This window comes from Podarcis raffonei, chromosome 6 (genome assembly GCF_027172205.1).
Source record: "Podarcis raffonei isolate rPodRaf1 chromosome 6, rPodRaf1.pri, whole genome shotgun sequence".
Classification (NCBI taxonomy): Eukaryota; Metazoa; Chordata; class Lepidosauria; order Squamata; family Lacertidae; genus Podarcis; species Podarcis raffonei.
This window is the reverse complement of record NC_070607.1, coordinates 12,836,264-12,862,078: the sequence shown is the minus strand read 5'-3', so window position 1 is coordinate 12,862,078 and position 25,815 is coordinate 12,836,264.

Sequence of the window (25,815 nt, the reverse complement as noted above, 5' to 3'; positions counted from 1 at the left end):
CACATTTTAAAAAAGAATGACCGATTAATGAGGAAATGGGATGGACAAACTTATGAATGAACTATTCCAACATGCACATGGTCTTGAAATAATTCCCTGCCTCCCTAGTCATATCACAGTGAACTAAAGCGGATTCTCTTTCAGGGAGAGCACGTGTTGCGGTGGGGGCAACCAAGACATCCCTCTGTTGCTGGGCGGGTTAGTTTGGATGGCCACGAATCTGATAGGGCACCTTCAATTGTTGCTGGGGAGAATTTGGTGTTGCAAAGTTGAATGACTGTTTGGGTGCAATTTATTCCCTGTGCGCAGCGTTGAGCTTCCTCTTTTCGCTGCGCGCAATGGATCACCCGCCCACCCTCCCTATATTTAGGGTTGTTCGCGTTGTCCTTGCTATGCCTTTTCATGGGGTCGTCTGCTTTTGGGCAGGGGCCTGGTAGGAATTTGTACCATTTGGCTGATTGGCTGGTGCCATTTGGTTTTTGCCTACTGCGAAGCAAATCGTCACAACTTGTAAGATTGCGGTTAGGCATTGGTTAATTTTGGTTGGTGGAGGGGATGTGATGCTGCTGCAAGGGTATTCCGTTAAAGGAATCCAGGGGCTCGCCATGCTTTTGCCGAACCCCTGGCAAGGGGCTAGGGCCATGCAAGAGCCCCTGGGAGCATTTGGGGAGAGGTGAGAGCCTGATGCCCAGCTCTATGCTCTCCCCAAAAATGTTTTCCCTTACTGACTTTCGCAGGCTTGCGGATATCATTTGTCGTGAGGTCAATTACGTCCAGGGGTCCGGCACACTTCTCTTGCGCAGCTCTGGTCTTCCCCCTGGGACCTTTGACTCAGCAGAGCGCGTAAAACACAGCAGAAGCAGAAGCAGGAACGTTCTGTCGTGTGGTAATAACTCAGGCTGAAACGCAGCAGTCTCCTTATCTTAAAGACTTTATTCCTTAGCAAAACACAACAGTTATAAATCTCCTGCCTGGAGACAGAGCGGACATCTCGCTTGCTCAACGGAGCAAACACGCACACTGAAAGCACACAGAGAAACCACTCCCTTTCCGTGTTCTATGCCCGCCCTCAGAATGTGAGGCGTCATCACTCAGAACTCTTAACCCTGTAAGTTCTGAGCCTCTCCTATCACCCCCTCTCGAATCACGTTCTGAGAGGACTTCTGAGTGTTCAACACCTTCCCCATTGCCTTCCGCCCCTTCCTGGCATCGTTGTTAGGCACCTGTTGAACCTCACAAACCTTAGGTTCGCACTGTGCGAAACCAACCCACGCATTTGTGACCTGAAACCTCTCAGGTGGAATTCCCTTTGTAGCCCGCGAAGACCGCCTGGGCACAAACTGGGGTGCTCCTTTTGACCCACTGGGGCCAGCATGTGCGTCTTCCTCATCAGAAGACTCCCCCTCTGACTTGACACGTCTGTGAGCTTTCTCCATTATGCGCACAGGAGATGAGGGCTCACTCTTGGACACTCCCTTAACAACCTGTGGAGACGCCCTACTCTGTTCAGGGACCTGGTCTCCACCAGCAGGTTCAGGCTCTGGCTCTCCTTCCTCCTCAGAGTCGTACAGACAATCTGAGTGAAAGTCAGAGCGCACTTTGCGCCTTGCCCAACCATCCTGCTCAAAGAACTCAGCCTGTTTACTGACCAGAAGCTTGGTCTGATCACCTTCTGGATATGCGAATCTCCACCCTTTTGTCGCAGGCTCATATCCACAGAAGATCATTTCCTGGTACCTTGGGCCACCCTCCTGCTGCAGAAACTTTGGTACAGGCACCATGGCTCTGCTACCAAAAGTGCGAAAGAAATGCACACGCGGCTTCTGCCGATGAAGCAGGAAATACGGGGTGTCACCTACCACTGCATTGTAGCACCTGTTCATCGTGAAGTTGGCCGTTTTTACCGCCTCCCCCCAAAAACTTTGAGGCAAACCAGAGTCATCCAGTAGGATCTCGGATGCTCGAACCAGAGCTTTACTCCTAAGCTCTGCCACGCCACTCTCCTGAGGAGAAGTCACCTTGTGACGTATCCCCCTCTGGCGAAAGAAACCCTTTAGAGCAGACCCAGTGACCTCTGAACCTCGGTCACATTTGAACCCTTGCACCTTGGTGGAGAACCTTAGTTCCACCTCTGCAACCCAATCTTTGATCAGTTGTGTTGCCTCCTCCTTCGTTTTCAGCGTGAAAGCCCATGAGTTTTGCGTGAAATCATCTGTCAGCACCATCAGCCACTTGGCCTTGCCCAGACTTGGCTGTGGCATACCTAAAAGGTCTGCATGCACAAGCTCAAAAGGCTTTGTGGTTACCCTGTCCACCCTGGGATCATTAAATCCCTTATTTCTGGCTTTTCTGCAAGCCTTGCAATTCAAAGGTTTTCCACATTCTTTTACCTTTCAACCTTTGGTGCACTCTGATAACATCTGGACGTCCTCACAGGACCCATGTGACATTCTCTTATGCCACACGCAAGCACACGACACATGAGTGTGATCAGTGGCTTTCCCAATATTCCCCTCACCCTCCAGTGGTGTTTCCAAAACAAAGAGGTTGTTTTGATCTTTTCCAACACTTACGAGCTCCTTCCCATCTCTGGAAATTGTACAAACATCTTTTTCAAAACTCACAGAATATCCCTCCTGTAAAAGAGAAGGTACAGACAGCAGGCAATGTTTTATCTCAGGGAGAACATAAACCTTCAATTCAGCCTGTAAAAAAGAGACAAACATGTTAGAAACATGGGTTACACGTCCCTGTGAACCTGTAGCAAATTGAACTGTTTTCTCAGTTGAAACAGCCTTGCAGTTCCACATTTGTCCATCAGGTGGCGCTGTTACCAAATGGGCATTCGCAGCCGAGTCAACAACCCAACGTAGGACTCTCCCCCCTCCGGAGTTGTCCTTCTTTGTTGCCTTCGCAACTGACTCCCTGCCCCCCCCCCGACCTTGGGGCTCTCGTTGCAGGTGTTGTTGTTGTCCAAAACCGCCATAGAAGCAGACAGCTGATAAACGTTTTCCTCCCCTTCTGGAGCGCGTGCTTTGTGCGGTTTCCCACGCCTGCTCCCTCTGTTGCCATGGAAACCCGGCTGGTTCCCATGGGAAGCAACCTTGGAAACGTCCTGCCCTGGCTCCTTTGCTCTTTGTGGGCAGCTGCGGCACAAGTGGTCCGGGGAGTTACAAACAAAGCAGCGGCGAACGGAAAAAGCCTGAACAGAGCACTCCGCTGGTCTGGCCCCTCTGCTACTGGAGGAGCCGCCCGAGCCAGCCTTGCCCTCTCTGATACGCCGTTCTTCTTCATCCCCCAGACGGCCGGTCACATATTCCAGCGTCAGCTGTTGTGGATCCATTGACTCCAGAGTTAGACACAAATTGTCATAACTCTTGTCCAGAGAGCTGAGCAAGATATAAACTTTCAGCTCCTCTGAGAAGTTCACCTGCAGCAATCTCAGCTGGTTGAACACAGAAAGCATCTCAGTTACATGCTTCCTGATGCTGTCCCCAGGACGCAACTTCATCTCAAACAAGCGCCTGGTGGTGTGTATCTTTGCCCCAGCTGTTGTTCTGTGGTGCACTCTCTCCAGCGCACGGTAGGCCTCTACAGCAGTCTCAAGCCCCTCAACCAACGGCAGTTGCGAACCCTCCAGGCTGAGCACTATAGCTCCCAGGGCCTTCTGGTTCCGTCTGCGCGAGGCATGAGCATCTGCGATCTCCGCTGCCGTTGCTCCGGCTCCTGGCTGGGGCAATGGGGCCTGTAGCACCGCCTCCCACAGACCCTTGGCTTGTAGCCAGGCCTTTAGCTTCCTACTCCACTCCTCCCAGTTCTTGCCGTCCAGCCTTTCAAAAGGGACGGAGTACGATTCATGTCTGTCTGCCATCTCTCCCCCGGGGCCCGGCCTACTCACGATACAGTAGCACCTCCCGGTCCGGCAGATCCTTCCCAGCGAGCTCCCTTCGCTCCAGCTGGCTCCAGCTACTCCTTAGCTGGCCTTTGGCTGCTGGCCTCTCACACGCACGAACGTTGCTTATCTTTATTGCTGACCTCCATAACCTGTTGTGGGAAGTCAATTACGTCCAGGGGTCCGGCACACTTCTCTTGCGCAGCTCTGGTCTTCCCCCTGGGACCTTTGACTCAGCAGAGCGCGTAAAACACAGCAGAAGCAGAAGCAGGAACGTTCTGTCGTGTGGTAATAACTCAGGCTGAAACGCAGCAGTCTCCTTATCTTAAAGACTTTATTCCTTAGCAAAACACAACAGTTATAAATCTCCTGCCTGGAGACAGAGCGGACATCTCGCTTGCTCAACGGAGCAAACACGCACACTGAAAGCACACAGAGAAACCACTCCCTTTCCGTGTTCTATGCCCGCCCTCAGAATGTGAGGCGTCATCACTCAGAACTCTTAACCCTGTAAGTTCTGAGCCTCTCCTATCATCATTTCTGTCCCTACCTCTAAGTGGGAACAGGTAATCGCTAACCAATGCCTAAATAACCACTCACATACTGTAATCAATAAAGTTGTGGACAAAATTATGCCCAAAACTAAAAACAAAATTCTGTGTGAACTGTGTTTTTATTTGAGGGTGTTTGGGGGGTCCTTGACGTGCAAAAAGAAAAAAAAATCCATATCAAAAGAACAGTGTCACCAAGATGGCACTATATGAAGAAAACTCTGAAGACTGAATAGAAGTAGGTTCTAACCACTAGGCTAGGTCCAAGATAAAGACTAGGAGATTCCTAACTCAGGCTCCAGACCTCCTGGGAACTGAAAGTGTTGCAGTTGTAATCTTCTTGTCTTTTTTCTCAGCCTTAATTGTGCCATTCTGGCAAGAAAAAAATATATCTAAATCCATCCATTCATATCTGCTTTACCTGCCAGACATTTATGTCCTGTAAAAATATCACTTTCTGCTCATTTACAAGTATCTTGTTTAAGGGTCTGGTAACAAACAGGTAAATGCTCAAATTATGTAGCCATTTAGAGATGCGAAATGGTAGGCAGAACTGTTAAGCACTTTGCTAATGCTGCAATTTGAAAGCATTCACTGCTTGCATGTCCATAAAATGACATTATCCGAACTTTCTGCCGTTCAGCGCAGCTAATACGGTCAAATCTAACATGGTAAATTTGTTAATACTGCCAAATGCATGCTGTTGATTCAAGAGCTGCTTATCTCCAATGCACAAAATGTTTACATTATCATCCGTTTTTGAGTTATGCTCATTTTATACATACCAAGCTATCCGTGATTTTTATTTTTAAAGACAGCTGATTATGTTTCACTCCAGGAATTGGGTAACTAATAATTCAAATCCTCTGGAATTAATCCACCATTCCAGTTTGGATGTTTATTATTATTAAAAACACCTCTCTTAAATACCAGAATCTTACACCCTTCAACAGCATTACAGACATGTTACTTTATTATATTTATTTATTTAGAAGATTTATACCCTGCTTTTCAATCAAATTATCTTCAAGGCAGCTTACAGCAAATTACAACACACACATGAATAGCATTTACAAAATCAGGGTGCAGTTAAAGCAGGATTACATATGCATATGAACAAGTTTTGAAAAATGTGGCTCCACCATGAAATAATAAAATCCATGGTATTTAGAGAGAGCATTTCAACTGTCTATGTTACACACATATTGGCTGAAGACCAAAGTAGGTGTTATTCTAAATAAATAGTAAACAGAAATGTACAAGTATTAGAAAATTTGCAAGCTCTGTTTTTCCTCTACATGCTATGCACATTACTTTATACCAAGGATCCCCAAGCTGTGGCCCATGAGCCAGAAGCAGCCCATGGAGGCCAATTAACCGGCCCACAAGCCACTCCCGAACCGAGTCGCCCGCTTGACGAGTCCCTTCGCGCTGCGTTAAACCAGTGCAGTGCAGTGCGGTGACTCTCTTCCGCAGCTCCAGAAATCGCTTCTGCTCATACCCAGACACCAGAAATCGTGTTTGTGCATGTCCACGGCGCCGGAAATCGCTTCTGCGCAGGCCCAGTTTTCGGTGTCCGGGCATGCGCAGAAGCAATTTGTGGTGCCGCGGACATGCACAGACGCGATTTCCAGCATCATGTTGCACCAGTCCGGCCCACAGAGGATCTCCGCGGGAATGATCCGGCCCATGCCCGGTAAGCCTTGCCGACCCCTGCTTTATATAGTTACATATACAAAAATCAGTTTGTTGATTTCGGGGTGACCTTTGTTCAAAAGATTCGGAAATGACAGTCCATTCCTTTGTTTTTAGGCAAATGTTCGTCTAACTAAGGTACAGGAACATGAGGCTGTAAAAAAGTTATAACCCTAGTACAGTGGTTGTTCTTGTTGTTGTTTAGTCGTTTAGTCGTGTCTGACTCTTCGTGACCCCATGGACCAGAGCACACCAGACTCCTGTCTTCAGTACAGTGGTACCTCAAGTTAAATACTTAATTCGTTCTGGAGGTCCATTCTTAACCTGAAACTGTTCTTAACCTGAAGCATCACTTTATCTAATGGGGCCTCCCGCTGCTGCACCGCCGCCGGAGCACGATTTCTGTTCTCATCCTGAAGCAAAGTTCTTAACCCGAGGTAATATTTCTGGGTTAGCGGAGTCTGAAACCTGAAGCGTATGTAACCTGAAACATATGTAACCTGAGGTACCACTGTAGATATACGACCTGAACAATTGTCTGCAGGCACTGCGGTTGTCTTCAAAGGATTTCCACACAGTGGGGTTGATGCTGACAGCCTTCACGTCATGTTTGCAGACACCTTTGTAGTGCAGAGTTGATCTGCCAACAGGCCTTGTGCCTGAAGCCAGTTCCCTGTCCCTGGGGATCCTGCCATCTTCCATGCTGTGGACATGACCATGGATTGCACCCAAGAAGTGGCATGGGTCTGACAGGAATTTTTAAGAGCAAGTCATTGTAAGAAAAACCATGGGGCATGAGGCAGCAAACACATTAAACAGTTTTCTAACCCACTGATTTTTGTATAAGCAGGTATATGTATAAGGAATGCGGGTGGCGCTGTGGTCTAAACCATTCAGCCTCTTGGACTTGCCAATCGGAAGGTCAGCAGTTCAAGTCCCCATGACGGGGTGAGCTCCCATTGCTCTGTCCCAGCTCCTGCCAACCTAGCAGTTCAAAAGCATGCCAGTGCAAGTAGATAAATAGGTACCACTGCGGCGGGAAGGCAAACGGCATTTACATGCGCTCTGGTTTCCGTCACGGTGTCCCATTGCGCCAGAAGCGGTTGAGTCCTGCTGGCCACATGACCTGGAAAGCTGTCTGTGGACAAATGCCGGCTCCCTCGGCCTGAAAGCGAGATGAGCGCCACAACCCCATAGTTGCCTTTTACTGGACTTAACCATCCAGGGATCCTTTACCTACCTTTTACCTTTATGTATATGTATCATCTATATAAAAAGGTAAAGGTAAAGGACCCCTGACAGTTAAGTCCAGTCACAGACAACTCTGGGGTTGCAGCGCTCATCTCGCTTTATTGGCTAAGGGAGCCAGCGTACAGCTTCCGGGTCATGTGGCCAGCATGACTAAGCTGCTTCTGGCAAAGCAGAGCAGTGCATGGAAACACTGTTTACCTTCCCACCAGAGCGGTACCTATTTATCTACTTGCACTTTTTGATGTGCTTTCAAACTGCTAGGTTGGCAGGAGCTGGGGCAGAGCAACGGGAGCTCACCCCATCACGGGGATTCGAACTGCCAACCTTCTGATTGGCAAGCCCAAGAGGCTCAGTGGTTTAGACCACAGCGCCACCCGCGTCCCACTATCATCTATATAGTGCTTCTCATATGTGTGGTGCCTTACAGATTTGTAGTATTATTAATACTACAAAAAAGATTTGACTGAGTCTACAATCTACATTTTGAGTGAGGAGAGAAGGCAAAAGAAGGTCTGGGTAATTCAAAGCATATGAGCCAATGCCTTTACACATTTTCAGGTTTCATTTCCATCGGGGACAAGAACAAGAGACTTAAGCCCAAGGATTTCAGTGGGAAAATGTGCTTAATTGGTTGCCATTGAAATCAATGGTGCTTAAAACGGCTTCAATTTGGCTGTGTCGTGTCCCATGTTCCTAAGAGGCATTCTTCCGGGGAACTGAAGAGCTTGCTTACTTTAGTCGATAGTTATAATGTACAGATGCCCTTCACATCCCCATCACTTGGGGATAGTTCTGCATCTGCCAGGTAGCAGGTGGCTTGCAAGTCATTATAATTTCCAGTTCTTTAGCTGACAACATGTGTAATTTGACTGAGGAATTACATGCTTAGCATTTTCCTTCTGTGCCCCATTAGGATTAAATAATACTACTGCAATATGCGACCAGAAGTTGTCCTTTTCCAGCTGCACCGCTAAGCTTTTCCATTTTAAGTTTCCCATTATAGGCAGAGATCTTAGGCCCAGTTGCGCGTCGAGGTCCCCAAGCCACCCCCCAATAATTCACACATCACACGTCAATTTTTGTTTAAGGTTTTTGGCATGATTTTGGCCACAACTTTATTTAAATACACACATGGGAGTGGTTGCTTAGGCATTGGTTACGACTATCTGTCCTTGCCCCAGGGACAGAACTGACTTCCGGATTCCAGCAGAAGCCAGTGAGGGAAACAATTTTGGGGAGAAAATGAAGCTGGGCCTCAGTCCCTCACTTCTCACCCTCATGCTCCTGGTGGCTTGCACGGCCCAAGTCCGATGCCAGGGACAAGGACGAAAAGAATGGCAAGCCCCTGGATTCCTTTAACGGAATTCCCTTTCCGCACCACCATTGGAGGGGTAGGCACTTACCCCTCCACCAACCAATTTTAACCAATGCCTAACCGCCAACCTTACAAGTTGTGACGATTTGCTACTCAGTAGGCAAAAACCAAATGGCACCAGCCAATCAGCCAGATGGACAAAATTCCTACCAGGCCCCTGCCCCAAAGCAGACGACCCCATGACAGGCATAGCAAGGTCAAGCAAACAACCCCCCCCAATACAGGGAGGGTGGGCGGGTGATCCGGTGCAAGCAGCCAAGAGAATGCCCAAAGTTGGGCATCCAGCATTTAAAACCTCTGACCCCTCCTCCAAAACAAGCAAATCTCCCCAGCGACCCAATTAACCAATTCACTGCCTGGGTCTCTCCAAACATCCGCCCAGCAACAATGGGGTGGCCTGTATCCCCCACCGCAACACGTGCTCTATGCTAGGGAGAACACATTTTCTCACCAATAAGGCAAGCTGCTGTCAGACCTCATGGTCTAAGTGGAAGCTCATGGGACTAAATAAACAGTGGTTGGTGACATTTTTGTTTGGACAAGCATTTCCAGCTGGGTCTCGTTGCCTTAGGTGTTCATTTTGTGCTATTTGAAGACCTAAAAATGGTAGGTATTCTCCTGTTTTTAAAGCTACTTTTAGCTGTATTTAAGGATATGTCTGTAAATTGCCTTGGGACATAGATGCAGAAGGTGAGCCGCAAATAAATAAATAATAATGAAACTAATAATGGGTTCTATCCAACTAAGTTTTAGCCAGGGTAGGCCCACAGAACTTAATGGACCTAAGCTATTTGTGTTCATTCATTTCAATGGGTCTGCTCCAAGTAGGAGTCGCAGAGAATACAACTCTTTTTATTAAATTTTTTTATCAAGACTATTTTAACTGAACAAAATAAAAAGTGAATGAAGAAAAAAAGGTATATTATATCACTATATATATGCAAACTACAATTCCATATATGCTTGTCAAGTATATAAATGTTGTTATTATCCAAATACATATATGGTTATTTACAACCTATATATTTTATAAATGTGTTCCAAATATTGTTATTTTTGCCTATACAAATTCTACGTCTTAAGCAATGTGTTTATAAGTTGTGAGAATACAAGTGAATAAATAATAACAACAACCACTGTAGTAGCAGCAAAGCAGATGTCCAAGAGAAAGCTTCTAGCTGATCCTTCTCCCTGACATGTTTTATGTGTAGGGAATTTTATTTTATTATATTTAAATGTTGTACAGATGAACAATATGGGCCAAACTGAAAATTCACCTGATACATATCATTCAGTGACATACCTAGTTTTCTCTCGTTTATTTACAGGAAGGGAGGGGATTAATGTTACTGGGAAGGAAGTAGCATGAAAGGAAAGCAGGTTCATTTTTTCCTTTCCCACCATGACAAACAGAGAAAGAAAGAAAGAAAGAAAGAAAGAGAGAGAGAGAGAGAGAGAGAGAGAGAGAGAGAGAGAGAGAGAGAGAGAGAGATCCAAGGAAGCAAGGCATCTTAGGGGGGAAATTACCACTAGTGTCCTAGATGGTTAATTGAATGGGGCTGAGAAATATTACTTTGGTTGTTTTTTTAAAAAAACAACACACACACACACACACACACAGTCCCATTTTCAGATAGATTCATCTAAACCAGTCTTCCATAATTAAATTTGTTAGGCAGTTGTTATGACAGATCTTATAAATCAATGAGCTAAAATAACAGGGAGAGAAATTCTAATCAAACTGGGCACTTCACAAAGATAATACCCTTTCTGAAAAGGTTCCCTCGGATAGATGAAATACCCTGTCTAAAATTGACACTTTCTGAAAAGAGGGAGAATATGAAGCAGCAGAAATTAATTTCAAAAATCCTCTTTTTCCACAGCGATAGGGGGTGAAAACCTGGCTCCAAATAATAACATCCCCCGACTAAAATTAATAGCTTTGAGAGCGTGCAAAAGTCTAATTATGTACCACAGGTTGTAAACGTCATGCTATGCTTGAGTGGTTTTATGGAAGAACTTGCTTGCAGGCTAAATTTAATATACATTTGTAAGTGGCACCAATACGGGGAGAAAACTAAGGGCATGGTCCCTCTTCCCACAGATGCAGCCAGCTACACCTGCAGGAAGCAACCACCATAGGTCAGGATGTGCACCCTAGGGAGCATTGATGTGGAGGTGCTGCTGCTCAGTGAACAGGAGATGGTGTACTGGCCTCCCACTTTAAATAAAGGCCTGGGGGCTGCCTTGTGTGCAAATCTTAGAGCCAGGTGGTGTGGGGAAAGAGCCCTGTAGCAATCTTATCATATAGATGAAGCTCCACCAGCACATCCAGGGTGCTCCAAGGATGCTAGTGAGTCACAGGCCTCAACAGTTGCCTGAAATTGCAGACCTGATTGTGATACACCAGAGATGGCTACCTGCAGCATTATGTGCGTGTGAAGACCCCCAAAGCCACCCCCATAGATAAATACACAATAGACAAAGAATTTTAGATTAAGGTTCTTGGCAATACTTTATTGAAAGACCTACATTGGCTCCTAGTACATTTCCGAGCACAATTCAAAGTGTTGGTGTTGACCTTTAAAGCCCTAAACGGCCTCGGCCCAGTAGACCTGAAGGAGTGTCTCCACCCCCATCATTCAGCCGGGACACTGAGGTCCAGCTCCAAGGGCCTGCTGGCAGTTCCCTCACTGCAAGAAGTGAAGCTACAGGGAACCAGGCAGAGGGCCTTCTCGGTAGTGGCGCCCACCCTGTGGAACGCCCTCCCATCAGATGTCAAAGAGATAAACAACTACCTGACATTTAGAAGACCTGTTCAGGGAAGTTTTTAATGTGTAACATTTTAATGTATTCTTAATCTTTGTTGGAAGCCGCCCAGAGTGGCTGGGAAAACCCAGTCAGGTGGGTGGGGTACAAATAATAAATTATTATTATTATTTATTGAATTACAGCATGTGAGTGGTTGCCTAGGCATTGGTTCCGGACTACCTGACCCTGCACTGTGGCAGGACAGGACTAACAACTGGACTCCACCAGTAAGGGAAAACTTACTGGGGGAGCACGGAGTTGAGTGCAGGCTCCAGTTCACCCTATATGCTCCCAGGGACTCTGGCATGGCCCTAACCCCTGAAAGGGGATTGGACAAAAGCAAGGCGAATCCCTGGATTCCTTTAACGGAATTCCCTAGCAGCAGCAATGGAGGGGCCGTCACAGCCAACCACTTCCCCTCCGCAAAACATTGAACCAATGCCTAACCGCCAACCTTACAAAGTTGTGATGATTTGCTACAGGGTAGGCAAAAACCAAGTGGCACCAGCCAATCAGCCCAATGGCAAAATTCCTACCAGGCCCCTGCTCCAAAACAGACAACCCCTAGACAGGCATAGCAAGGCCAAAGAACAGCCCTAAATATAGGGTGGGAGGGCGGGTGATCTGATCCACGTCGCAAGATAGAGAAAGCTCCCAGCGATGTGCAGCAGCTTAAATAGCCCCTCGGTAGCCAATAGACGACCCAACAGGCCAAATTTCTGCCCCAGCAACCAAGGGGCAACCAATGGGGAGTTGAGGCTATCCAAACGGACGCGCCCCACAACAGGGAGGCAGTTTAGGTGATCTCACCTCAACACGGATGCCGTTAGGCAGTTGAGTACGCATGTGTCCTCCATCCATTTCCCTCCATTCCACCCTGCTGTCCACGCAGCCTGAGCGCTGCCAACCTACGCTACACCACTGGTGTCAATCATGTGCCACACAGATTCAACAAAATGAGCTGAAATGTTGCAGGCAGCATCGAAACCTGATAGTTTGCACTCAAAATTAAGAAGGCATGTGTGTGCTCTTAGCTAGCAATAATAATAATAAAACATCATCAAGACACCATGCACTTTTTACAGGATGCATGCCCCAAAGAGATGATAGGCAATTTATGACTCAAAGCCCTGCACATTCTCATTGCCACTGGCCCTTTTATAAGCATCATAAACCAAGTAGTGATAGATGATTGATCCACTTTGCTGATCAGGGGAACTGTCATTGTTTTATTATTTGCTCAAAGTTAAATATCAGAGGTCTACCAGTTAAAACATTTCTCTGCAAGCTTCTGATTTGTGCAAGTGGAGCATCTATAATGTATTCTACCAAGTGTAGCCATATAAGTCGCTAATTCTTTATAAGATTGACTAATGAAGCCGTCTAGATAAAATAGAGGTTCTGAAGGGATTGGGTATCCTAATACTCTTCCTACAATGTTATTGCTATATAAGGCATTTTCATCAAATATGGTGCAAATCTCCTGTTTGTTTGTTTTTTGGCATTTCCAACAATTCTTTGCATAGTTCCCATTTATCTTGTTTATTATAACAGGGGTTGCAAACTGCCTCATCATACCTTTGCAACAGTTTCCCCTAATCCCACATGTAACAAACATTGATCATCTTTATTTGAAATACTTTATTCTGTGTCTTCAGAGAAGTATTTCTTCCTGTATTTCAGTGCCCACGTTATCATTTATTTCTAAATATGTTCCAGTTTTGTTCCATATTTCAGCAATAATTTTTTATAATTGTAATACTAGCTGTTTTTCATCTTTCACCATTAGCTTCTGAAATTCTGCTGTATCTTACGTTTCTTTATTTGATGTAATGGAATCAATTAAAAGGGCATGGATTTGTACATATATCCCTTCTCGGCCTCGCTGGTGTGGAACAATCTGTCTGCTGTTTCTAAAGATCTCATATTCAACTTCTTGACTTGGCTTTTGGACCTCAACCAAGTATTTGGCTCCAAGTCACCACTGTCTGCCGTCTCCAGTTTTATTTCATGTGACTCAAGGGCCTTGTGGACTTCAACCAGCATAGCAAATTATGCTGGGGTGAATGAATAAATGAATAAAACTTTATTTGCATCAGCCATTGGCTATAGCAACAAAAGAACATTGCAGTATACACAGAACAGAATAAAAAGACGATTACCGTATTTTTTGCTCTATAAGACGCACCCAACCATAAGGCACACCTAGTTTTTAGAGGAGGAAAACAAGAAAAAAATATTCTGAATCAAATGTTGTTGAAGAGGCTTTGCGGGGCTATCCTTGAAGCCAGAAGAGCAAGAAGGATTGCTGTGCAGCGATCCCTCTTGCTGTTCTGGCTTCTGGGATAGCTGCGCAGCCTGCATTCACTCCATAAGACGCACACACATTTCCCCTTACTTTTTAGGAGGGAAAAGGTGTGTTTTATAGAGCAAAAAATACGGTATATAAAACACAGTTTAGGGTCCTGAATCAGCAGTCAAATAGAGTTACCACTCGTTTATCAAGTAAAAAAGCGTGGAAGGCGGCTGAACTTGATATTCTTAACTATTGAGATTCTGGGGTGAGATAACTCAGCCCTGGATAGATTGGTCATGTGATTGCTAAATATCACTGACACCTAAATATCCCTTCTCCAATAAATAAATAAATAAATCACTTCATAAAGTTGCATTCCTATAAGACTCTCTGAAAGTCAGCCATTTTGAACACAGTGGAAATCACTTCTGAGTAAACATGCTTGACAAAGTGCATTTTTTTAAAAAAGCAGGTATTGTATGCATCAAAGAAAAAATATATAGGATCATCTTAAAATAGCAACCATGGATTACAGGAAAGTCTTCAAAGGCAAACGTCAAGTTTCAAGTTTTCTGTCATTTCCTGTTTGAATTATACATTCATCTAAAAGGAGTTTAGGATGGAGTTCTCAGAAATCAATGCGATCTATTTGGGCTTACGATTTAGCCATTTGTGTTGCCGGATCATTTTTTAAAGGAGCATTATGGAATTATTTGTATTCTGTTTGGCCAGCTGCCTAGTTTAGATGGCCAGACTATAATTAAGGACATCCTTTAGGAGATGGATATCTTCAGAATTTCAGCTATAATTAGAATTAGATTCCTCCTCCCAACATTAGATAATTAATGCCACCTCATCATGGGAATGTGCCTGAATATGCCTAGTGAATCAAATGTTTGGAGGCAATAGATGAGAAAAACTAAATCATATATAGATGAGAAAAATTAAATCATAACTAGGGTGTCTTTTCATCTAAAACAGATGAAAGGTATTAGCGGTTTAAGAATGGCATTTTAAATGTTTAGCTTTTTAAAATATTTATAACTAAAAGGTCTCACCTTCAGATTTCTGATTTACTAAAAAAAGACCCTTGTATTTCTTCCAACCTTTCAGCAGTAAGAGTATTTTTAAGGCAAAGGTGCTATCAGGGCAGATCTTTGGGGGCAGAACTCCAAGACTCCATTCAGTAGAATGAGCAAGGGGATGTTGTGCGGATGCCTGATGATCATCTTCCAAAGCAACTACTCTATTCCGAACTTAAAAATGGAAAGCGTAATGCTGGTGGTCAACAAAAGAGGTTTAAAGACTATCTCAAGGTAAAATCTTTAAAAATGTAGTATAAACACTGACAACTGGGAAACACTGGCCTGCCAGCACTCCAGTTGGAGAACAGCCTTTACCAAAGGTGTCATGGGCTTTGAAGACACTCGAACTCAGGACAAAAGGGAGAAACATGCCAAGAAGAAGGCATGCTTGGCATATCCACACCATGATCAACTCCCGCCCGGAAACCAATGTCCCCACTGTGGAAGGATGTGTGGATCCAGAATTGGCCTCCACAATCACCTACGGACTCATTGTTAAAACCGTGTTTATGGAAGACAATCTTACTTGGCTACGAGTGATCGCCTAAGAAGAAGAAGAGGAAGAGACCATTCTCCATGGTCAGGGATCCGTGAGGGAGCAATGTGTCTCTCTATGAAAAGTGCATAAAGATAATAGTGCCCACACTCCAAATTGGGCCCACATCCCATATATATATATATATATCTGAAATATACAGGCCTGCCATCTACATCCCTCTCATCATAACATTGGGCTTCTCAAAAGTAATGATAATAAGATAAAATATGCAGAAACTTGTTCTATCATTCCCTTTCCATAAGGAATAAGATTATGTATGCTGCTGAATTAAACAAGTTCAAACCGAGTATGTGGGAAATGCAGTAAACGAACCTCTGTGTCACAGAGTCAAAGGCACTCATTTGTTTGGTTTGCCTCCTGTTCACATTTAGCCGTGACTGAAATTATACCAGGTCACCTCCAGTTCAGACCAAGGTTACTGAACCAGCTCTACTCATCTTCAGAACTGATTCAGTTTTACTTCTTAGAGTGGGTCAAGTTAATGGGTTTACAAGTTTTACTTGGAAGTATAAAAACAACTATGTTCAAGTGTGCTTACACCCAAGTAAGTATTATTATTATTATTATTATTATTATTATTATTATTATTAACCCCACCCATCTGGCTGGGCGGCTTCCAACAAAATATTAAAAATACAATAAAACATCAAAAACTTCCCTAAACAGTCAAAATAAATTTAAAAATAATAAATTAAAAAATTAAAACATTGTCCAGTAGCACCTTAGAGACCAACTAAGTTTCTTCTGGGTATAAGCTTTCGTGTGCATGCACACTTCTTCACAAATAATAAAGGCTTGATTCATGGTTCAGTTTCAGTCTGACTCTCTGCTCGGTTCGCCCAGGAGAGTGGCAATGTGGTCTCTTGGGCTTGCCAATGGAAGGTTGGTGGTTTGAATCCCCAAGACAGTGTGAGCTCCCGTTGCTCTGTCCCAGCTTCAGCCAACCTAGCAATTCAAAAGCACGCCAGTGCAAGTAGATAAATAGGTACTACTGTGGCGGGAAGGTAAACTCTGGTTTCCGTCACGGTGTCCCGTTGCACCAGAATCAATTTAGTCCTGCTGGCCACATGACCCAGAAAGCTGTCTGTGGACAAATGTTGGCTCCCTTGGCCTGAAAGCAAGATGAATGCCGCAACCCCATAGTCGCCTTTGACTGAACTTAACCATCTAGGGGTCCTTTACCTTTACCTTATTCACTAGATACAATTTTATCTTCCATTACCTGATCCAGTCCCGGAAGAATTTTGTAGCGGTCACACTCTTGATTTTAAAACGGGAGTTAAATTAGGCTTTTAGAGGCTTTCTGAACATTTTAAACGTAGCTCATACAAAAATACATTCCTTGTGTTATAGTCGAGCTTAGCACCATAACAGCACATTTATAAAGCCAATGAATTTCGGTTGTACATTTCTTTTCCCCCTTTGCTTCCCCCCCCCACTCCCCCACCATGGATGGTATTCCAGTAGCAATAAATGAAAAGCATGTGGCAGCGCGATTTTAAAATGTAATAAGAAAATGCCTCTTAAATTTAGAGGTCAAATTATACTGTGGATATCGCAAAGCAAAGTGAACTGTTTAAGGGGAGAAGAATGTGTGTAGGAAACAGATATTTTGTAAACTGCTTCCAAGAGCAAGCACACCCTCAGGGATATACACCAAGATTATAAATTGAACCTTAGGCGGAATTGGCATTGTTTTTAGAAGGGGGAAAGGAGAAAATCTATTGTGCTTTTTTTAATATTTGAAAGTATGTTTCAGACCATCAGGCACTATAGCCCCGATGTATTGTGTGTTCACTTAAATATATCCACCTTCAAGTAGATTCCAGCAAGATAAAAAGGTCCCTTATGACTTTTCAAAACTTTTTATGAGTGAGCTTAATAAGAAACCATTATTCTTGCATCAAGGTTGAAAGGTATATATGTAGAACTGAACTGTGACTGAGACTGGGCTCCCCAGTGTAGTATTAAGTACTACAATCATGTTAACAACCAATAAAGAAAGGAAGATCTCGTTACATCTTGGTTCCATAAAATGTTTATGATATAGTTATAGGTTCATTTTTGCAAAAGCAGAGACCGAGCTATTGTTATGCTTCTATAAAGCGAGGCCGGTGACATTGAAGGATCCTTTTCATATGCTCAGGGTGGTGGGAAGTGATCTGGTGCAGGGGGAAAAACTGCACTAAAACAATGTTAAAATATCAGCCTATTATTGCCCAACACTAAGCCAAAATAATTCACATTTTTCATTCTCTCGACGGACTTCATTCTCAGTTTATGTCATCAACGTGGGATTGGCTACAAAGCACAGTGACATCATCTGCTCACTGCTCTGGCAGGATCATCTATGTGAGGAATCAAGGAAGAACTGCCTTCACTCGCAACTGGCTTTGTTTGCCTTCCGTGATGTCATCACACAGGCAAAACCTGGTTATTATATGTTTACGTATCACAAGGAATAAGCAAAAAGATTCTCAAGAGCTTTCACCTTGAAACTGAAGAGACTTTAAGAGGCGCAAAAAACCCCAGAATTTTTTTACAAGTTTTGAGGCCCTCATTGGATAGCATCAACCATGTATATATATTTTTTTTGCTTTAATTTTATTTTGCTGCTGATGCTGCTTTCTTCTTTGGTGATCACTCATAGCTGAGTAAAATTGTCTTCCATAAACACGGTTTTAACAATGAGTCTGTAAGGATCCACACGTCCTATGACTAACACGGTGTTTAAGAAATAGGAAGCAACCTTTTAGTATTATTACCATGACCTATCCACAACATTAGCACACTCCTCCATTGTCTCTCACTGTGGTCCCATGCTTTGACCTTCCCTGCCTCAAAATTGTATAACAACAACAACAACAACAACAACAACAATTTATGACTTATACTCCACCTATCTGGCTGGGTTTCCCCAGCCACTCTGGGCAGCTCCCAACAGAATATTAAAAACACGATAAAACATCAGATATTCAAAATTTCCCTAAACAGGGCTGCATTCAGATGTCTTCTAAAAGTCTGACAGTTGTTTATCTCTTTAACATCTGATGGGAGGACGTTCCACAGGGCAGGTGCCACTATCGAGAAGGCACTCTGCCTGGTTCCCTGTAACTTTGCTTCTCACAGTGAGGGAATTGCCAGAAGACACTCGGCGCTGGACCTCAGTGTCTGGGCTGAATGATGGGGGTGGAGACGCTCCTTCAGGTATACTGGGCTGAGGCCATTTAGGGCTTTAAAGGTCAGCGCCAACACTTTGAATTGTGCTCGGAAACATACTGGGAGCCAATGAAGGTCTTTCAGGACCGGTGTTATATGGTCTCACCAGCCACTCCCAGTCACTAGTCTAGCTGCCACGTTCTAGATTAATTGTAGTTTCTGGGTCACCTTCAAAGGTAGCCCCACGTAGATCGCATTGCAGTAGTCCAAGTGGGAGACAATCAGAGCATGCACCACTTTGGCGAGACAGTCTGCAGGCAGGTAGGGTCTCAGCCGGTGTACCAGATGGAGCTGGTAGACAGCTGCTCTGGAAACAAAATTGACTTGCGCCTCCATGGAAAAGCTGTGAATCCAAAATGACTCCCAGGCTGCGCACCTGGTCCTTCAGGTGCTTTAAAGTTTATTGCATTCTCACCACCTCAGACCATAACTTTGCAGGTTCCCCCTTCTAACTATGACCGACATTCTCTTCCTTTTGAAGTTCTGATCACTAACATTAGCACACATGTCAGAAGACACTTTGTGGTTGGATTTCTTGTTTCTTTTCCTTTGTGTTAGGTAGGGGAAAAGAAGAGAACACCTTGCCACATCTTCCCCGGGGCTGCCAAAGCTCCAGAGGTAGATTGGACGATGCAATAAGAAGCAAGGTAACCATACTTCAACAACATGGTGACTGAACTGTGCTTCTATCTCTAAAAATGCCCTCTGTTTGTAATTACTTGAAGTAAGAAATGGAAAAAAATTCAATCTATTTTTAGCTTTAATTTTAAAAAACGTGGCTTGCATATTCTAAGCAGTGCAATAAATCATTTTTCCCAAAGTACGGTTTGCAGGTAAGCTACTTTTTTCTTTTAGGTAATCTCCTAAAAATATCTGAGGTTGACAGATTATTAGCATCATATATTATTGTCCAGCTAGCTGGGGGAATGGGAAATGATAAAAAGAAAAGAATAGAATGTATCCTGGAATAGGAAAGTAAAACCATAACACCCTTCCAAACATTCATCAAAATACATTAGTCATAAATCCTAATCAACTCTGTGTCACTTTCTATTGAGTATGAATTCGGCTCCTTTGCCGTTTGCAGCAGGAAAGCAAGCAGAGAGTTGAGGAGGGGATGGTATCATTGGGCTTCCAGCTAAAGTCTGCATTTTAGATCCAAGCCAACCAACATCAAATGCAACTCGTTCCCCACAATCTTGCAGCATGCATCAACTAAAAATGTTGCCTTCATTTGCTTTTTAATTTAGAGCTCACCATCCAGCAGACAGTTGTCCAAGGTGGTTGCAAACATATTGATAAGGCCACCAAGTAAGGAGGCAACATTTCTTATAGTAGCGTTTTGTGTGTGTGTGTAGCTCAGATGCTTGCTTACAGCAGCACTGGTGGCATATAACTGTTTTCTGCTATCTGGTTATCGAATGCCAATGGCATGCATGATGCTTTATGGAGTCCTTGTCCGGGGGGACCTTGCAATAAAAAATGAAACACAGAAGAAACGTATTTGCATTTTTAAATCTTGCACAATAAATGCAAAGAGTTGCATTTCATTTCTTGTCTAGTTTGACCCTGATTCTCCATGCACAAATGCTTCAGATTCACAGTTGAGGATCTGCCCCTTTAAGCAATACGGGACTGTTAACATTTCCATGGCAAATTATCTGAATCGTATCCAAAGCATTACCGCTCATTGTCTTTCATGACTTTGGGAAGACAATTTCATTTGAGGATTATTAATCAAAAGTAAGGATTTCTGAGCTGCAGCCTGCCAAGGAGTCATATGCCTTAGAATTAATAATTACAATATGAACTAAATTACCAGAGACATTATTAATACTAACTCAGCTACTTTCTATCCAGTAGGTTATAAAAATGGTCTTTAAATGATAACCCAGTATGAATTATTTGATTATTTGCAGACTGTTTGGGCACATAATCAGAAAAAGATGAGTAACGGAAGACTTTCACCATGACTTATGTTGAGATGAGAGGGTGCAACAAAGACAGCTAGAAGGGTCGGACCAATACATTTTTCTGCCTGAGACGGAGGACAAGAGGATTTGCCCTCTTTATCCCACAAACAGATGCCAACTGAACTGGCAGCTGAAAGTCACTTCAACAGTGGAAATAAGACAGCAGTCTTCACTGCACTGGAGGGCAGCAAGCCACATAGTTTACTGGTGGTGAGGGGCGGGCAGTTAAGGACAGGCCATGCAGCATACACAGCTGTACCCTCCAACAGATGCTGACCCCCAGCATCTGACACCTAAAGTAGTTGCCTCATTTTTTCTAATGGTAGGGCTGGTAAATGTACTATCTATTAGTGAAAGAGGAAAGCGCAAAATATGGTCTGAAGCTCAACATCAAAAAAATGAAGATCATGGCCACTGGTCCCATCACCTCCTGGCAAATAGAAGGGGAAGAAATGGAGGCAGTGAGAGATTTTACATTCTTGGGCTCCATGATCATTGCAGATGGTGACAGCAGTCACGAAATTAAAAGACACCTGCTTCTTGGGAGAAAAGCAATGACAAACCTAGACAGCATCTTAAAAAGCAGAGACATCACCTTGCTGACAAAGGTCCGTATAGTTAGAGCTATGGTTTTCCCAGTAGTGATGTATGGAAGTGAGAGCTGGACCATAAAGAAGGCTGATCACCAAAGAATTGCTGCTTTTGAATTATGGTGCTGGAGGAGACTCTTGAGAGTCCCATGGACTGCAAGAAGATCAAACCTCTCCATTCTGAAGGAAATCAGCCCTGAGTGCTCACTGGAAGGACAGATCCTGAAGCTGAGGCTCCAATACTTTGGCCACCTCATGAGAAGAGAAGACTCCCTGGAAAAGACCCTGATGTTGGGAAAGATGGAGGGCGCAAGGAGAAGGACGAGATGGTTGGATAGTGTTCTCGAAGCTACCAGCATGAGTTTGACCAAACTGCGGGAGGCAGTGGAAGACAGGAGTGCCTGGCGTGCTCTGGTCCATGGGGTCATGAAGAGTCGGACACGACTAAACGACTAAACAACAACAACCCCACAGCACAAGTCTTTTCAACTAACTATAGACCAAAAGCATATTGACATAGGGTGTTCTTTTTTAACAACCAAAATTGTTTTTATTCATAAAACATAGTATGCAAAATATTAGATCCAAGCGACTGAGAAACTTTAGTGGCACCGTTCTTATTTGCATGTGCCCAGGCTTACAAAATTCAGAACCAAGAGGGAGATTGTCAAACTACAGCAAGCAAACTTATTTAAAAATCATCAGAACTTCATAGCCATGACCGTTTCTTAAAAAATGGGAAACATTGTCATTTTGCTCAGATAGGGTTAAGTATCAGGTTCCACTGATTGTAAAACTACTTTGGTATTTTGGATCTGTTTCTCGGCATGATAATTCTGCAACCAGCTAATGGTGTGCATTAAATGCCTGCACTATTCCTAAACTAGGAATGCCCAGACTAGTGTCTCCAATTCCGTTGTCTCCTCTGCTTCAATAGATTTAACATAGCTTAAATCATTCCTTCTCCCCAAGAAACTGAAATTCTCTTATGAAGGGTAAGGTGAACTTCCCTCATGTGTTAAAGGTATGCGGGCTAGCCCCACTCCTTGCTGGCCATTATTTGGTGTCCAGGAGTAGGTAAAGGACCCCTGGACAGTTATGTCCACTCAAAGGCGACAATAGGGTTGCGGTGCTCATCTTGCTTTCAGGCTAAGGGAGCCGGCATTTGTCCGCAGACAGCTTTCCAGGTCATGTGGCCAGCAGGACTAAATTGCTTCTGGTGCAACGGGACACCATGACGGAAAACAGAGCACACGGAAACGCCGTTTACCTTCCCACTGCAGTGGTACCTATTTATCTACTTGCGCTGGTGTGCTTTTGAACTGCTAGGTTGGCAGGAGCTGGGACAGAGCAATGGGAGCTCACTCTGTCATGGGGGTTCAAACCAGTGACCATTTGATCGGGAAGCCCAGGAGGCTCAGTGGTTTAGACCACAGCGCCACCCGTGTCCCTTGACCAGGAGTGAGGGCTCTTCATGCATAGAGCTCTTCTGTGCAATACAAGGATCATGACTAGCCCAGCATCTCCTCTTCATATGTACATATACAGCCCCTTCTCCCAGTTGTCAAATATGCATCTGGAGGGGGAGACCAGCATGTGATCAGAGCTAGACCACACAGCCCATGGCCTCCTCACATGCTCTTTTAATATGCACTGGGGTTCCTAGGAACTTTCCTTTAGTCTCTCAAAATGAGACTTTCCAGAGCCCTCATCTGGAGTATGTCCAACTGAGAGATAATGACTGACCCAAGGTCCCCGAGTGAACTCCATGACTGAGTGAAGATACAAACTGAGTTGTGGTCCCAAAGTCTTGTTGGCAGCAGCCTTTAATTGATACCCAGTGTATTGAGGAAAAGAAAACAAGTAGAATCTCCTGTTTGCTTGCTTCTGTTTGCAGTGTGTAATGGCTGACCATTCAAACCTTACTGCTGTGTCTGTCTTCCTTGGAGGATGATAAAGAACCCATTCTGTAACAACTCTAACCACTACATCACACTGTTATTGCAGATATCTGACCAGGAGTAAGTATTCTGAACCCATGAGAGGTGAGGATAGGGTAATATCCTAAGACTGAGCTAGCCAGTCTTGTGCTCTCCAGATTTTATGTACTCCAACTTGATGGGAGTTGCAATCCACAAGGTCTGGGGAGCTTCACATTGGCAAGCCACCCTAACGCTAAAATTGGCTTAATCTGCTCAACAAGTAGATCTCATAGCACCATACACTGTATTTTTCATTTGCCTGCCAACAATAGCACAGGTTTTTTTTCTATGCTTCATTTAGCAGAGACCACGTGTTACCCAAAGGGGTAGCTTCTGATAACCTGCAGCACTGAGACACATGCTCCCAGGGACATCTCATCAATACTCTTGTTTTGACATAGTCCGCTAGGCTAATAACAGCATTTGATGTATCAATAGTCAATAACTTAAAACAGGCAGGAATCAGAGAAACTGATTGGTTTCACCCCTATTGTTCTCCACCTGATCATATCTGCCATTTGCAAGATGTTACAGGTTTTGATGTCAAAACGTTTCTCCGTAGTGCTGCCACGTAGTACCACTTTTATCAGCTAAATAAATGGTCGGAAGAAAAGACGGCATGCCATTTTGAAATACCATAGCATATTATATATTGATTACCACATCAGAACAATATAGTGTAATTGACCATTTTGCTTCAAAAATAATGTCTTTTCCCCCCTCTCTTTCAGCACAGGTGAAATTTATAATAGTTTTAGTGGTATAATTGTCTTTTTATGTCAGCAGAGCACTTTTTCCTCTTCTGCGGAAATCTCTAAGATCAATAATGCCTTTTAAATGTTTATATGCAATGCACTGTGTTTCAATCCTGCCTATCCTCTTAAGAGTTCAGAGCAGTGTACAGAGTTTATTTATTAAAATATTTGTAAACCTCTGTGTCATAAAATATATATATATATGAAAGCAGTTTACAGTAATAAAAACGTAAAACCATACAATAAAAAGCAAGAAAAAGTCAAAGAAAGACATCAATGATCTTCTCTTCAATTTATTCTCACAATGTAGGTCTTGAAAGACCTTCATTGGCTCCCAGTACGTTTCTGAGCACAATTCAAAGTGTTGGTGCTGACCTTTAAAGCCCTAAATGGCCTCAGCCCAGTATACCTGAAGGAGCGTCTCCATCCCCATTGTCCAGCCCAGACACTGAGGTCCAGCACCAAGGACCTTCTGGCGGTTCCCTCACTGCAAGAAGTGAGGTTACAGGGAACCAGGCAGAGGGCCTTCTCAGTAGTGGTGCCTGCCCTGTGGAACGCTCTCCCATCAGATGTCAAGGAAATAAACAAGTATCTGACTTTTAGAAGACATCTGAAGGCAGCCCTGTTTAGGGAAGTTTTTAGTGTTTGTTGGGTGGTATAACAACAACAACAACAACAACAACAACAACAACAACAACAACAACAACATTGGTTAATTACAGAAAAAAGGGGTCTCCACCCCCATTGTTCAGCCCAGACAGTGAGGTCCTGCTCCAAGGGCCTTCTGGCGGTTCCCTCACTGCGAGAAGTGAGGTTACAGGGAACCAGGCAGAGGGTCTTCTTGGTAGTGGCCCCTGCCCTGTGGAATGCCCTCCCTTCAAATGTCAAGAAAATAAAGAACTGCACAACTTTTAGAAGCTATCTGAAGGCAGCCCTGTATATGAAGCTTTTAATGTTTGGTATTTTATTGTACTTTATATATGCTGTAAGCAGAAACCCACAATAAACAAACAAACAAGCCCCCACCCACCCAGACTTTGCCTTTAAAATGTAAACATCCTCCTGGATGGGCATGTTGCCCCCCCCAAAAAAAGGGACACGTCCAGGATTTCATGGACATATGGCAACCCTAGGCTAAGCGCATCTCGGGTCACCCAATGCGTTTTTTGACAAAGCGGGGACTTTAAAACATTTTTGCCCACTCCTTTTTCAGTGCACTAACCACTACATCCACCGGGACATCACCTTTCTATACCACATTTCAATTGTCCAAAGCACTTCACAAGCATTCTCTGAGGAGTCTTTACAGCAGGCGTGAAAGTAGACCATTAGTATTATTCTCATGAGATGAGAGATCAACCGTTTGCCCAAGGACAACCAGTGAGTGCTGAAGCAAAGTTTGAAAAACAGACTCCCTGGCTCACATATCATTATTTTAAAGTATACCTTTATTGACTTTCAAGATAAAAATACAAATATAAAGAAAAAAGGAAAAGAAAACATATAACCAAATTTAGTCCTTCCAAAATGTCCTCTCATTTTTATTTGTTTTAAGAATGGTATAGTTGTGTTTCAGCTATGATAACAAAGTGGGACAATCACCAAAAATCTGTGTGCCTGATCTATGGTGTCCATATTGATTTGGCTATTTCCGGAAAGAGTGTACATATTTTGATCCACAGTAAGTTGAGAAAAGTCCCACCATATTGCACAGAAATCTTGTGGTTTTACTATACCCTGTATCAGTCTTAGGTTGTACACTAGACCAAATGTTCTTATAC